The sequence below is a fragment of the Nicotiana attenuata genome, chromosome 11, assembly GCF_001879085.1.
Source record: "Nicotiana attenuata strain UT chromosome 11, NIATTr2, whole genome shotgun sequence".
Taxonomy (NCBI): Eukaryota; Viridiplantae; Streptophyta; class Magnoliopsida; order Solanales; family Solanaceae; genus Nicotiana; species Nicotiana attenuata.
Window position 1 is genome coordinate 50,296,194 of NC_031999.1, and position 15,468 is coordinate 50,311,661.

The window sequence follows — 15,468 nt, forward strand, 5'->3', positions numbered from 1 at the left end:
TTGTATTCATTTTGGTCGGAGGCGCCCGTAAAATATCCCCTTTGCTCGAGCAAGGTCAACATGACATTTGTGATTTGAAAGTTCCCCGCTCGGATTCGGGGAGGAACGATGGCACTTGCGTACCCTTGATTAGGAAGAACTCTTGGGACCGCTCTTGGCGGTGGCGGAGGAGGGTCTGGAATAGGATTGTTGTCATTTACATTAGCATTGGCATTTCTACCTCTCCGTGGTACTTGAGGTACCGGAAGCTCATCTTGTTCAACATCTTCAACCTCCTCCCCCGCCAAGGCATTGCCAAGAGGGTCATTTCCGTTTAGAGCCATGTGTACCTGATGGATCAACACAAATAAAGTTAGTAAAAAGAAGGAAAGAGAAGCAAAACACAAAACTAGCTACACAAATAGTCAACACCGTAAGCTCCCCGGCAACGACGCCAAAAAGTGATCGCAGCGGACTCAACCTTAGGAAGAGTGGGCGCTAATACTTTTACCCAATAGTGGTATCGGGGTCAATTTCCACAGGGAGCTAGAAAGGGAGTTGGATATTTGCTTAGCCTAGAAATGCGTGTTTGCTTCTAATTGATCTTCTATCATTTTTGGGTTTTAATGATTATCAACTACAATTTAACAACTACTAATTATAACTAAATTATGCTAAGATATTAATTCTAGGTTGTATGCAAGATAGAGAAAGACACTAGGGTCGTGGCATTTACCTAGGTGGTCAACTAACGGGTAGAGATTCCTAATACAAGAATGATGATTATGGGGCTTATGCTATAACCGTTGCACAATTGCACTCACTCTCACACCTCTCGGTAGAAAGAGTGATTTTGCCCAATTGACTCTCTCGAGACCAATTGGGTAGGCCAACAAGCCCAAGCAACTTAGGGTTCAAGTTGGGTAATTACTCTCTCGTGGTTTAACCCGTTAATTGGGACTACCATTCTCATGGGTCCATCCCAATTCCTTGTTGGGTTAATTTTGGAGTCATAGACACTCTTTCTCAAGAACGGTCAAGACCCACTAAGCTAGACTTAGTGTTTGCAATCACCAAATCCTAGTTAAATCATAAAATTAACCCAAATAGCAAACACCCAACATCATTCAAGCATTAAACAATCACACCCATTAATTACCCACACTAGGGTTGAGCCACAACCCTAGCTAATGGGTTTAGCTAGACATAATAGCAACAGAAATTGAAGAAGTAGTAGATAAAATTAACATATTAATTAACTAGAATGTTAATCTACAAGAATCCACGATAAAACAAGATGAAAATGCCCAAAATAGGCTAAAACTTGAGTCTCACGAGTGCTGCTGCTGTCTAATATCTAATTCTTGACCTAAAAATAATAAAATATTCTATTTATACTAGGCTAGAAAAACTGGACAAAAATACCCCTGCGGGGCTGGCGCGAACCGCGCAGAAATGCAGCGTGGCCGCGTAGGGGTCTTGGTCTTCGATCACTCACTTCTGAAGCTGGGGACGCGGACCACGCAAAAAGGTAGCGCGGCCGCGCAGGCTAATGGGCGCGGACCGCGCAACAATGAAGCGCGACCGCATGGACACAAACGCTGACCACGTAGAAAGGAGCGCGGACCGCGCATGGATACCCTTGAAATATATACTCTCTGAATCTCCTAGCGCGGCCGCGCAGCAAAACAGTGCGGTCAGCGCTAGGTCCTCTTGTCCCCACTTCAATGATTTTTGACACTTGAGCAGGTTTATACTCCGTTTCGAGCCGATTTTTGACTTTTGTCATCTTGTCGCTCAAACCTTCAATCAAGCGCACTTTGTAAGCATTCTGGGTCTATTTTATGACAATTCATACATAAAGCATAGGCAAGTATGGGCATAAAACGTGTTACAATCACAGTTATCAGTCAGCCAGTTCAGTTTGTGCTTCAGGCTTCGCACTGTGATTCAGGTGTTCATGGGTGATAGAGCACCCGTACCGCACAGTTCCCAGTCATAAGTGTGGAGATACTAGCCACATGGTGAGAGATTGTCCCAGTCTTCGAACAGATGTGTAATAGCAAGGTATTCAGGCGAGTAGGGGGCACCCTAGAGGAGGAGGCCCGGCCCGTTGATGTATTTCATATAGTAGGCTTGAGGCCGCTGAGCTAGATGATGTCATTCAGGTATGCTTTATGTTTGTTATAGAGGAGCACCATCCGTATTTCATTACAGTTCTGCTTATCGGGGTGAGTTCCCCTATCTGTTGCTCCACTTATGAGTGAGTTCATGACTTAGCACTCTGTTTATGTGTTGCCTTGTTGGGAGGTTCTATGAGTGATAGCCTGTGTCTATCGTTTTTTCTATTCATTATTAAGAGTTATGAGACTAGTAGTAAATTGTTGTTGTCCATTACGGTAGGTTTGATGTGATTCCTGAGTATGTTGGTTACGAGCTGTGATTTTTATGCTCCACCAGTGTGGGAACCAGTATTTGTTGAAATTTGTGACGGAATTGATCTAGTGAAAGGTTCCAGTTGATTTGATGTATATCCTACTTATGATTCAGAGTTGAGGGCGGGACCATCGTGATTAATGTGTTCAAACCGGGTTGTGTACCGCGATGGAAGTTATATCAGGATGAGATCCTTGTGATCTATTCATATGCTTTAATTCTTTCTTTGTTATATTGTTTCGTAAGATAGTACTGATAGAGAGTTGTGCATGTCGGGCTTGTTTGATATTTCTCTTATGTGTTTCTCTTTACATATTTAGTCATTTTCATTTTGTGCTTCTTGAATTTTAGCATGTGGGGTGTGGGCCCGTTGGTGTTAGTTGTGACTTGTTGATTCGAGTGTTTAGTTATGAGGTTTTCATGGTTTTTGTATCATCAGTGTTGTGGAGGTTTGAAATGGGTTCCTATTGAATATGAGGCTAATGGTCGGTGCTGGATTTGATTCTGTGCAGATATTGTGATCAGAAATGTTATTATGGGCCTATGTGTGATGTGCCATGTTATGTGGTTGTACTCTATGGGTGTAGGCATGAGTTGATGCATCTAGTTGAGACTGATACCGGATATGGATTTAGAATCGGTTCTTTTGGAAATGAATGGAAGATGAGAATTTTTGCTCTAAGGCTTACTGGTATTGGTAAAAAGGCTAAATTACAGTTGAGATGGCGTCGTCAGGCTTATGTGGATGGTGGCGATGTGCGGTCACCCGCGAGTGTATGTTGGAAGTGTGCATTCAGTGATTTGAGGACTTCAAGGCAAATCTTGGCACGTTCGATGACGAACGTTTGCTTAAGAGGGGGAGGATGTAACGACCCGGCCAGTCTTTTTGAGAATTTAAGCTCCATTCGGCAGTGTAAGGTCTTGAACAACTTCATATTATGTGTATCGACATGCATGCATGCTCGAATTCAGTTACCGGATGATTCGGAGTCGAATTGGAAGACATGAATCTAGTTTTGGAAGCATAAGCGGTGAGAATTTGAACGGAATTCGACTTTTATGTAAACGGCTCTGGAAGGAGTTTTGGATGATGTCGTAAGCTTCGTACCATCATTTTGGACTTGGGCGTGCGTCCAGATTTGGATTTGGAGATCCGTAGAGTAATTTGAGGCAATTCGGCGAAAGTTGGAAAAGTTGAAGTTTGGAAAATGGAGAAGTTTGACCCATAGTTGACTTTTGTGATATCGGGGTCGGAATGCAATTCCAAGAGCTGGAACAGCTCTGTCTTGTCATTTGGGACTTGCTTTCAAAATTTGGCATCGTTCCGGGTAGATTTGATAGGTTTCGGCGTGAGTTTTAAATGTTGGAAGATTCCAAAGTTCATAGTTCGATTCGTGGCGCGATTTGAGAGTCCGTGTTAGGTTGTAGAACTATTTTGTATGTTTAGACGGGGTCCCGAGGGCCGAAGGTGTGTTTCGGATGGGAAACGGGCCAATTTCTTCTATTTCTGGATTGTTTGTTTCTGGTGTCTGATGTCCTCTTCGCGATCCCGTAGTCCCAGTCACAATCGCGTAGTGTTCTGTCGACCTGCCCTATTTTACTTCTTCGCGTTCGCGTAATATGCCATGCGATCGTGTATCTCTATGCATTCCCTTTAGCGCGTTCGCGTTCGCGTTCGCGTTCGTGTCCTCCATTCTGCATTCGCGTAGTAGAAACCAGACCCTGAGCACTGGTGGTCGTTGCTCTTTGCGTTCGCGTAGTTTTCTATCTTCTCTTCTCCGCGTTTGCGAGCATGACTTCGCGTTCGTGAAGCACTTCTTGGCAGCCTTAAATTTTTCTCCTTCGCGAACACGTCCCTTTCTCCACGTTTGCGATACTTTCGGACCTGGGCAGAATATAAGTTTTCCAAATAGAGGATTAGGCCATTTTCATCATATTTTGACTTGTAGAGCTCGTTTTTGAGCGATTCTTTGTGGATATTTCAAACAATTCAATTGGGTCAGTGTTCTTCACCTAAAATTTAAAATATTCCATTATTTTATCTTTGTTTTTATCATTTAATTTGTGTTTTGAGTTGAGGATAATGTTGGTTTTTGAAAAAAGTTTTGGAAATGAAAAATCATGATTTGAAGAGCACAATGGTATTGGAATTTGATAATTTTGTATGGTTGAACTCGTATCGGAATGGGTATTCGATTTTTGTAAAATTTTCGGGTTCCGAGGTGCCGGCACGGGGGTCGACTATCCGGCCAATTTTTGAATTTTGTTAAGGATTGAGACTTTATGATCCAGAATAGTTTCTTATGAGTTTTATTTGTGCTTTGAAGTTATTTTGGTTAGATTTGAGCCGTCCGGAGGTCTTTTCACCCGAGAAGTGCATTTTAGAGTATTGGTCTGTCTTCTTTGAGATAAGTATCTTGCCTAACCTTGTGCAGGGGATTCCCCTTAGGATTTGGGTCTTCTATATTGGTTGTAGTTCATGTACGCGAGGTGACTAGTGCGTGCTCGGACTTATTTGTAGAAAATTGGCCATTTTAGGATTCTTAGGTCGTTATATTCACTAAGTAGGGAGTTATTCTTGATATGATTGAGTTTCCTAATTGCTAGTTTCACCTCTACATGCTTAATTGGAATTAATTGCTTAATAATTCACCCATATGGCCTATTTGACTCTTATTTGAATTAATTGAAGATTTGTACCTCTCCTATTAACATGCTATCTTTTCATAACTGCCTATCTTTATCTGAAATTATTAGTGTCTCATCATATAATTGTTTAGTCTTAACTGAGGTTGCGATTATCTTTCTGTCATTTATCCTTAATTAAATTGTTGAATAACATTCGTAATTGCTCAACCTTAAAAGAAGTTAGATATCCTATATTACGGCTGACATAGCACTATTTGGAATTATTTGACCCTTGTTAGTTTCCTTGTGGTTGAATTGTAAATTGTGGGATCGTTGCTACATTTTAGTTTTTCCCTTGTTAAGATGTTCTCTTTATGCCTAGAATTCTTTATTAGGGTTATTCCTTGTGAATGAGTTCTACCGTTTATTTGTGATTTAAAGTTCTTGAGTTGATTTACTTGTTGTATTATGTATTATTTTCATTGTTGTTGTTGTACTTGCTGTGGTGATTGACGAGATTTCTGCGGTGCTGTAATTGTTATCTCTGTTGGTTGCGTTGCTTATTTACTTTGGGACTACGGAACGGTATTCCGTGAGATCCCCCTACATATTTACTTTGGGACTACAGAACGGTATTCAGGGAGATCCCCCTGTACTGCATATTTACTTTTGGACTACGGAACGGTATTCCAGGAGATCCCCCAGCACTGCACCTTTACTTTTGGGACTACGGGACGGTATCCTAGGAGATCCCCTGTTGTTATCACTGTGTTCTGAGTTGTTGCCTGCCATTAGTTCTATTCTTTTCCTTATGCTTACTAGCTGTATGAACTATGTTAGGACACTGGCACAAGTATACACGTAGCTAAGCACCCTTATCGGATAAGAGGTTTTCTTGATAGTATAGATGCACACCTTTGTTTGCTTGCCTTCCATGTGAGAATGGCTCTTTTTGGCACGTGAGTCGTCAGTGCAATTATGAGGTGTGATGAGGGCACATGATGCGAAGTGTTAGGGTTCAGGTATTGGGACCCGTGAGTTGTAATTTATCCGAGGTTCGATACTACGTAAAGGTTGTTGACTAAAATTAAATGTGAGAGCTGTTAATTGTTATAGTTTCTGAGTTATTATTTGTCCTTTTTATCTGTGATTTCGAATTTAAGTTGTGTTTCCGCTCACTCTTCTGTGTCATTATTATGGTATTCCGCCGATACTTGTCGTTTCCCCTTTCTTATTGTATTTACTGTATTGTTAGTCATATTGCATAGTTTTCATGTAGAAATCATGCACTGTTGTTCCTATACTTATACTTGTTTATTTTATTAGACCAGTAGATGTCTTGACTGTTCCTCCTCACTACTCACTACAAAAAACTGGAATTAGCAACGAACTTCGTCGCTAATCTGTCGCTAAATCGCTCGTACCTAGCAGAATTTCTTGATAATCTGTCACTGGTCCGTCGCTATATGAGATTAGCGACGAATTTTTCTGTTTAGCTACAAAATTTGTCCGTCGCTAAAACCTAATTTTTTAGTAGTGACTCCACCGAGGTTAGTCTTGATACACCGTTGTCGTATGCTCATTCTAAGCTTCTGTACATTTTTGTACAGATTCAGGTATCGATTCGCTAGTAGCTGTGTGGACCATTGCTGTGGAGACCTCAAGGTAAACCTGTTATTGCGTTCGCAGGCTTCGGAGTCACCTTCTTATTTTGTATTTACACTGTTCACTCTTATTTCGAGACAGTTGTATTTTAGAGTTTTTCTAGCAAACTCAGTAGAGCTTATGACTTGTACTACCGATTTTCGGAAATTGTAAGTTTTGTAAAGATTTCTATATCGAGACTGTTAGATTTTCCTTATTATTGTTGTCATTCAGAAATTGTTAGGCTTACCTAGTCCCTAAGACTAGGTGCCATCACGATACCTAACGGAGGGAAAAATTGGGTCATGACATTGCAAGGAATCTCAGGAAGGCGTCGCGTAACTCTTATGGGAAAAGTGAGTGAATCTTTCTCATCGACCTTTTCTCGCGTTATATGCATCAGTTTGTAGTTTTCTTTTCCGCTCCAAGTTCTTTCATCTTATGCTATTATTTCCCTCTATTTCTATTCTCTTTTTTGTATTTCATTATCTGACTTTTTCTTTAATAGATTTTGGAAAAATAAATTCTGACATAATATTTGCGAGGTAATTATTTAAAACGACAAATTATCTTTAATTGTTAGTCACATTTTTTTTGAGGTAAACAATATTTTTCTCAAATTCCTTGCGACTCTGCACCATAATTGCACATAGGTTTAGTATGGACTCTTTTGCCTTGATGTACCCGTGTTGGACGAATATGACATATGTATAGGTAATGGTATTACGTGCAGATGTTCTTCAAAAATACACCAAAAGCATTGGCTACTTTCTTTTAAAATGTGAAACATTAGCTACAAGACCAAAGCTTTGTGACAGCATGTACATATTCGATAATGTTAGTTTATACAGAGCCATCTCAAAATTTACACATAAAATCACCAATTCAACCGCAACGATGAGAAGGCTGTACAGAAGCTGCATATCATGACCAATAAACCGAGTTAGAATTAATAGAGAAAGAGAGCATTAGTTGGTTCACAAGCAAAATCATCTTTTCAACCAGAAAACAAAGCTTAGCAACATATCTAGAGGTTAATCATGAGGTTAGAGCCATTTCTTTAACTGGAGGACGCACTTAAGCAAGATAATTTATTGAACAGGTAAGTAATAGAATAGTATATTAATAGAAGAAGAGTCTGGCACTAAGGTGGTGGTTCTAGCACATTACAAAGTTAGGGATCCTTCTAACAAAAACAAAAAGAAAGGCTCTACATTCCTTATCCCTGTAGTGACTCTATGAAATCTACCAAGCTATTTTCATCTTTTACATCCTGTACATTACACCAAAAAGCCAAAATCCATAAGCATTTATATTTGATCTTCTGAACAGCATCAACTTTCACTTCGAAGAATCCAGCTTCCTTTCCTTCCATAATACCCAGCAAACACAAGCCGGTCAAGACCTCCCTTACTGTATAGGGCATGACAAAAAAGCATTTTGAAAGGTTAAAAATAGTGACCAGATTAGGTATGCCACTGGGCAGTGTAGGAAGACATGGCTGCAGTTTTCCTTTTCAAAGATCAGATAATTTCTTGGAGATCTTTGAGGTTGACGTCGTACTGGATTGTACTTCTCAAGTTTAGACGCAGAGAAAGACAAGAGGATATTATTAGTATGGTATTAGCTCGCGATTAAATCAGTGCTAGGTAATAGATGTTGTAGCTGTATTTATTGAATGTCTTACCGAAGAAAAAGATATAATATTTCTACCTACTGTTAGAAATAGTCAACGATATTACAATGCTGAGGTAATCTTCCTCCACTTCTCGGTTACTGTTGACACTCTTGTGCTCTTGTATTTCTAATTGTGATATATTCTAATACTAGTAAATATACAAGTAATATTAAGTTTAAGTAAGAAGAATTGATGAACCAAACCAGTGTTGTTAGAACAATAAGGACCTGGAGCTCGATTATCTCAGGGGCCTCGAGGTCAGCTAAGAGCAATCAAGCATGAACAATAAAGTAAAGACAATAAAGCTGAAGAACAATTGTTGAGCACGGTAAACAAGAAAAGCAGAGTGGAATGTTCTATTGTGGTTAATGAGATGATCCTTACAAATGATTGGGTCCCCTTTATATAAGAGGGGAAAACCCGAATACGGTACATTTCCAATTATGATAAAGAATTCTATTGGTACAGCTGTATAACAACCTAGCTAGTACGGACTTGTACTATTTCGTGTAAATCTTATCCTATAATTTATGCCCTGACTCATGTGTTCTTGGAAATTTCCGCTCTTCCTTGAGTGCCCTCGAAATTGTACTGCCCTCGATGCAGATCTTGACGGGTCCCCGATTTGCTTCTCGAAGTGCCCACATCCAGGCCTTGCTTGATTATTACTTCCAGCTTCCAGAACTCATACTCGGAGTGCAATTGAGTCTTCAAAATCGAGCTCTCTGATTTCTACCGTATACAGATAGCCCCCGCGTTTCTTAGAATGAAATGATATGAAACGAATTGGATTCCCGAAGTCCTTAAATGACATCATCCCCATGATGCAAGCGTTCAAAGTGACCGAAATGTCCCGTGGGTCCACTTCCCAAAAAAACATTGAATGCATGCCAGTATTGGTTGGCCACTAATGTCGTCGAACCGTCGTTGCCCTTCTGCGACTCCTCTAAGTAAAGAACTTTACTCTTTCTTCACCCATTTCCCTTCTTCTTCTCTTTCTTCAATCACTCATTTCCTCCGCCTCTTTAAGAGCTGGAAAAATGCCAAGCTCTTGCCGGAAACACCACATCCCTGTGCACCCGTATTATTTAGCTTACAACCATGGCCAAAATTTCCAAGATGGTCCCCAAAAAGGATAAAGCATCATCTTCTTCTGCCGCCCGGTCGACAAACCGGTGGTGCCACCAACGCTTGAGGAAATCACCCCCAGCAATTGCATTGTTAAGAACGACTTTAGTATCAAGAATCCTCTCGATGTCGAAGGCCGACGCGAGCACGTATCTCGATATATTAGCTTGATAACGAAGCAGCTTACCAAGGATGTAAAGAAGGAATGTCGCTGGGGAGATGAGGTTGAAGGTCAGATCCCGAGCTCCGATGAAAGCATTACTACCCACAAGGAGGGGTTTTTGAGTGTTTATACATACCCCTTCACACTGGGTCCTCTCGATCCGGTAGTGATCGACTTTTACAAAACGTACGAAGTCACCGTTGGTCAAATTCACCCTTCCTTTTGGCGTATCCTGATCATGTTGCGGTATTTTTCTGAAAATGCCAAGGGTTTGGAATTCACCCTCAACCGCCTGGTTCGATAGTATCGGCTCCAGTTATTTCGAGGGCTCATCAAGCTGCAACGCTAAATAACGAAATCCTTCTTCGCCAGTACTGACGAACCCAAAGATCGGGGTTGGATGAGCCGGTTTGTTAGAGTAAGAACTTTGGACGTCATCCCCGAGGATAAAATGCCGTTCCCGGAGAGGTGGAACTTTATCCGTAAGTGGAGTTTGTATTCCCTGTACCTATTGATATTCTGCTTCCATATTTCATAATGGTGTTGTCCTTCTTCTGGTAGCCAATGCTTAGGCGCCCCCGGAGGTGCCCGACCTCGAGGATTGGGTTCAAAAGTTAGCTTCCACTTCTTCTTACGATGAGCGCAAGTGGCGTGAATTATCGAAGGGCCAAAGGGAGGCCAAGAACCACGGTAAGTGCCTTTCAAAGGTTTCAACCACTTTTCACACATTGGCGGTGTTTAACTTAATCGAGCTTACCTGTGCAGGCCTTGGCGATGCATCCGAGATGAGGCCGGCTCTGCCCGGGGAAAAGACCAAGCCTTCAAATCTAAAGTACGAGAAGGACAACAAAAGAAAAAGGGGCTCGAAACCCGAAGACCCTCAAGACAAGAAAACCCCCGCTCGAAGGGTGCGGAAAAGATTTGCTCAAATGGGAGCAGACTCGGCCCATGACTCCAAGGATTATGAAGGAAATGATGACGAAGAGTCGGCGCTAGTGACTCGTACTAGGAAGCTAGTCGGGGTCACCAAGCCTTTCGAACCGGAAACCTCATCCTGTGGTGAGGATGCCCTGAAGGAAAAAACGAGCAAGGCCCCTGCATCCCCGGAGGCCGAGATTGTCCCTCCACCTTCCACAACTATACCGGAGGCGTAATGATAACGCCCCGAGTGAAGAGCTCGGGGCCGCGACAACGGGTCATTCCCTTTCATTATCAACTTATTTTGAGGGGGCAATCGAAGAAGCCAACGCTATGCATATGCCCGACCCAAAAAAGGTCATTGAGGACGATCCTTTTCAAGGTTGCTACGGTGGGATTGAGGATGCCAATGACTTTAATGATGCATCCTCCATTTTCGAACAGGCTCAACGTCTCCTTATTCGGGTAAGTACTTTACCTTTAATATTGCAATATTTTCTTTCTTTTCGTTTGACTGATATGTCTCCATTTCATGTATAGGCCGTCGCAAAGTTTAGAGCCGAGCTGAGCCAATTTGAGGCCGAGCTCAAGAAAGTTTCGAGCGATGAGAAGGCCTTGTTGATACCCTATTTTTCCCTGTATATTTTTTATATACAAAATACCTTTCAAATAGCATAGGTATGCATATATAAGTATGTCCAAGGGTTTCCTATTTTTCCTTAACTTTTAAAATATTTTTAAACCAATTGTATTGCCCTATTTTATCAAGAAAAAACCCAATAATTATTCCCAAAATTGTCACTTTGGCAATTCACTTATTGGATTCTCATAGTTATACTAAAATATAGCTAACATAATTTTTGCATATTTTTACAAGTTTATTTAGTATTTTTAAAGCTAAATTGCATATAATTACAATATTAGCCTATTTTTAAGATTTAATTGTATTTATAGTTATAAAATTGACTCCAGTATTTTTAAATTAATATTTATATATTATTAATTATTTTAGCACCTTTAATTTGTTTCAAGAAATTATTTTACTATTTTTCATAAAATAAATAAGGGAAAATAGCTATTTAAATGCTAGCCTATTTTTTTTTATTTTAGCCAGATTTGGCACTCCTAATTGGACTCAATTACAAACTCCATTACCCGGCCCAAATCCTAAGTTTACCCGACCCCTAACCCAATTAAATCCTACCCGACCTAGACCCCCTCTCATCCTGGCCGTTGATCCCTGAGATCAACGGCCCCTATTTGTCCTTACCTTTTATAATTCACAAACCCCCCAACCCTAATCATTTTCACTTACCAGCCGCCTCTAAACCCTCCAGTCTCTCAAACCCTCTCGAAGGTTCTCAAACCCTAGCCACCATCTTCGCCGTGAAAGCCACCGGAATCCATGGCTTCCAAGGCTATGGAGACCCTATACTCACCTCCTATTGCTCCTACATGCCTGGTCATTGAAGATTCAAGGCTTGACCACGACGAACTTTGGTCCAGGCTTCGTTCGATTCGAGTTCCACGGCCATCGCCGGCCATCTCCAGCCTTGCTCCGGCGTACCATGGTTGCTCGAGCCTGATTTTGACCTCTCCGACTTAGATCGGTGGCCCTTCAAAGCCTTTCTCACTTCTAGGGTTCTTCTGAAACCCTAACCCTTCAAGGTTTCTCCGATTCCTTTAGATTTGTTGTGTATCTATGCTTTCCTTGAGTTCTCAAACGATTTTCCTGACTCTTCTTTCAAAAAACTACTTTCAAAAATCTTTGTTTTCCAATCTAGGGTTCTCTTCTGAAAGTTTTTAAGTATTTTTCTAACTTTCTTTGTCTTTCGTGTATATTTTCCCCTGCTGTGTTCTTGTATTTTCTTTTACCATCTTCTTGTATGCTTCTCCTACTATGTTTTCCTATATTATGTTCTCGTATGCTTTTCTAGTGTATTTCTTTTCTCCTGTGTTCTTGTGTTTCTCCTACTGTATTTTTCACTACTAAGTTCTTATGTGTCCTTATTTAAGTTCCATCTACTGAGCTCTGTTTAAAGATTCTTCTAAAATTTCTTAGCATGCTTTCTCTACTGTTCTTATCAGTCTTTTCTCATTATGCTTCGAATTAGTTTCTTCCACTCTGTTTGCCTTGAACCCTTCTACTGTGTTTGCAAGCTACTTTTCTATCATGTTTCTCATAAGTTCTGTTGTTGAAAGAAGCATGTTAGAAGTTTCAGCTCTTTTCTGAAACCTCTAAACATGTTTCGATTCAATTGCTTGCCCTCTCATCTTTGCTTTATGATTTGCCTGAACTAGGGTTTTTATTCTTTCAGACCAACTTCGAGTTTCTGAACTAAGTTTGGACATCCTTGTTTGCATACGATTATAACATTTTGCTAAACTCTTCTACACTGGTTTTTTTTCTCTTTTTACTGATTTTACAATCTTCTTTCATGCTTGACATGTCTATATGCTCTTTATATGCGAGGAATCTCCCTCTAAAATGGTTTGCAAATTTGCATTTAGTTCAGACATCCTTTTGAGTATGTCTGATTGATTTTCTTTCCTTGTTTGTTGATTCTCTTTATGACTCGACATAAGTTGAAACCCTTCTCAGCTTTTGCGACTTGGTTCATTCATGGGTCAGTAATTACAAGATCCCTAGCCTTGATTTACTGGCTGTTAATTGATTATTTTTACCTTATTTGACAACCGTGTACTTCAAAACCCTATCCTTAAATAACCTTTTATGTATTTGCCTCTAATTACATGCTGTGCACAAAGTGCTTATTCAATTTCTTTCCTTAAATTGTTTTCACCCGTTTGAATCTAAATCCCTTAATTAAGGGAAGTCTTGTGTAATTGATTGACAATCAGTTCCTTAACTATTTTCTTACCTTATTTCTGCCTGGTTTTCAACACTATAAATGCACGACTCTTTAACACACAGCACACACGATTTACAATCCTTCACTTCACAATTCACAACCTCTTCTGAACTCATACTTACTCATAATAGTATTCTCTCTTTGCCTGCACTGTGGCCTGTTCACAAGACCTATTGCTTTTTCCCTATTTGTTTCTTTGAAACTGGTATGTCCTAATTTAAGCTTCAACATCATCACAATGTGTTTATTTACAGCTTTTGTATCCATATCTACTTTATGCTGCTGCAGAGTTAAATATTTAAACTAGCATGTTGATTCCTTTCTGTTTGTTTGTAATGAATCCCTACCCCCTATTACCCCTATGTGTTTTGAGTTATGACTTGAGGCATGGCAATGTAAGTTGTTGTCCATGAATTAAGTTTGATCCATGGGGATCTTAACCTCTAAACAATATGTGTTAACAGGCCTAAGGGTGTGCCAGCATCTCCCATTGCTGGGTATGCCCACCAGCCTGCTTTTGCCTCTTGCAACTCCCCATTCCCTATACCCTTATGTGTACTGATTTAAGCTGTTTCCCTTTTCCCTTTCCCCTTTCAGAATTCCACTTCTGCACTTGCACTCTCTCTTAGTCCCTAAGTTCTGCCCCCCTCTTGTGAGCCTTGCCTTGGGACCTTGAGTTCCCTCTAAACTTGGACACCTGAGGGCTGGCCCTTCCACACTGCACTATGTCTTAATCTGGTGATACATTTGGGTGTAAGCACTGCCTGGAGTTCATGTGAGACTCTTAGAGAACTTTGACACATCCAAATGGGAGAAAGGCTTTGGATCATGTTCTCTTGGAGTTGGTTTACTTCATACTTCAGACAGGAAGCCTGAATCAGGCTCTCCTTGGTTGTACCTTTTTAATTTCTGATGTATTTTCTTTTATCTTCATTCTGGGCTGTAATAATTTTGTAATAAACTCTTGGGGATGGCTGGTAACCATGTATGCAAAGGGTAGATAACATGTCTTTAGGAATCCTGCATTTTCTCATATATAGATACCATGTCTATAGGAGTTTCTGAATTTCTGCATTCTCTCATATATAGATAACATGTCTTTAGGAATCCTGCATTCTCTCATATATAGATACCATGTCTATAGGGATCCTGCATTCTCTCATATAGATGCCATGTCTACAATTATTCGAAATCAGAATTCTGCATATGCATATAGAAAATATGCCTATAGGTCTTTCTGAATCTTGCATATCCACTTTCATTAGGCAAACATGTTTATAGGCCCTAAATAATCAATTGCAATTAGATATCATGTTCATATAAAATACAACACCTAGATATCATGTTTGTAGGATTTCTGCGTTTCTCTATGTCTGTAAAAGTGTTCTAAAGTCAACAAACGCATAGAAAGCATGCCTATAGGAGCTTTAACCAAATCTGAATCGCCTCACTCGCTTATAAGTCTAAAACCAGTAATAATGCCTTACCAGTTGCAGAACTTATGATCTTTTGCTAAAACTCGCCTTTCTTTAATAACTGACAACTTTTTCTTAAATCAGTATGTATTCAGTTTAATTCATTGTTTCTGAAATCAGTAGATATCATGCCTATAGGATCTTCGTCCAACACCTAGGCAAACCATAGGGTAAATTTTATAAACTGAATCAGATTTTATTAGCTACAACCAGCAGGCAGGCCTGATTCGGGCTTCTTATCTGAACTATGTAATAAATCAGTCTGCCTCAACCTTTTAAGTTTTAATTAGACCTTAAACAGTATGTGTAAGTCATGCTAACTACTTGCTTTTCTCTGTTTAAAGGAGGTGTATTTGAGCCTTTTATATGCTCATATGCTTTCCCCAAACTTGCTATATGTGTTTTTGCCTGTCGCCTTAGTATATTGTAACCACAAATAAGCCAATATCTCCTCCCTTTAGGATTAGTAGTCCCAAGTACCTCCGGGGCTGATAGGATTGGGGCGGGTAATAGCATGCAATAGGTAAACGAGACCATTCCGCGCTT

The 15,468-nt window shown here is 40.3% G+C and overlaps 1 pseudogene across 1 annotated transcript in view; it reads right to left on the bottom strand.

Moving 5' to 3' along the window:
• LOC109234885 overlaps positions 1–8,062 on the bottom strand; it is a 19,460-nt pseudogene extending 11,398 nt beyond the window's left edge. The window contains exons 1-2 of the transcript XR_002069276.1: positions 7,937–8,062; positions 7,569–7,604 (exon numbers count right to left, since the gene is read on the bottom strand). The product of XR_002069276.1 is annotated as a transcription factor bHLH66-like (transcript). The remainder of the gene's footprint in view (positions 1–7,568; positions 7,605–7,936) is intronic.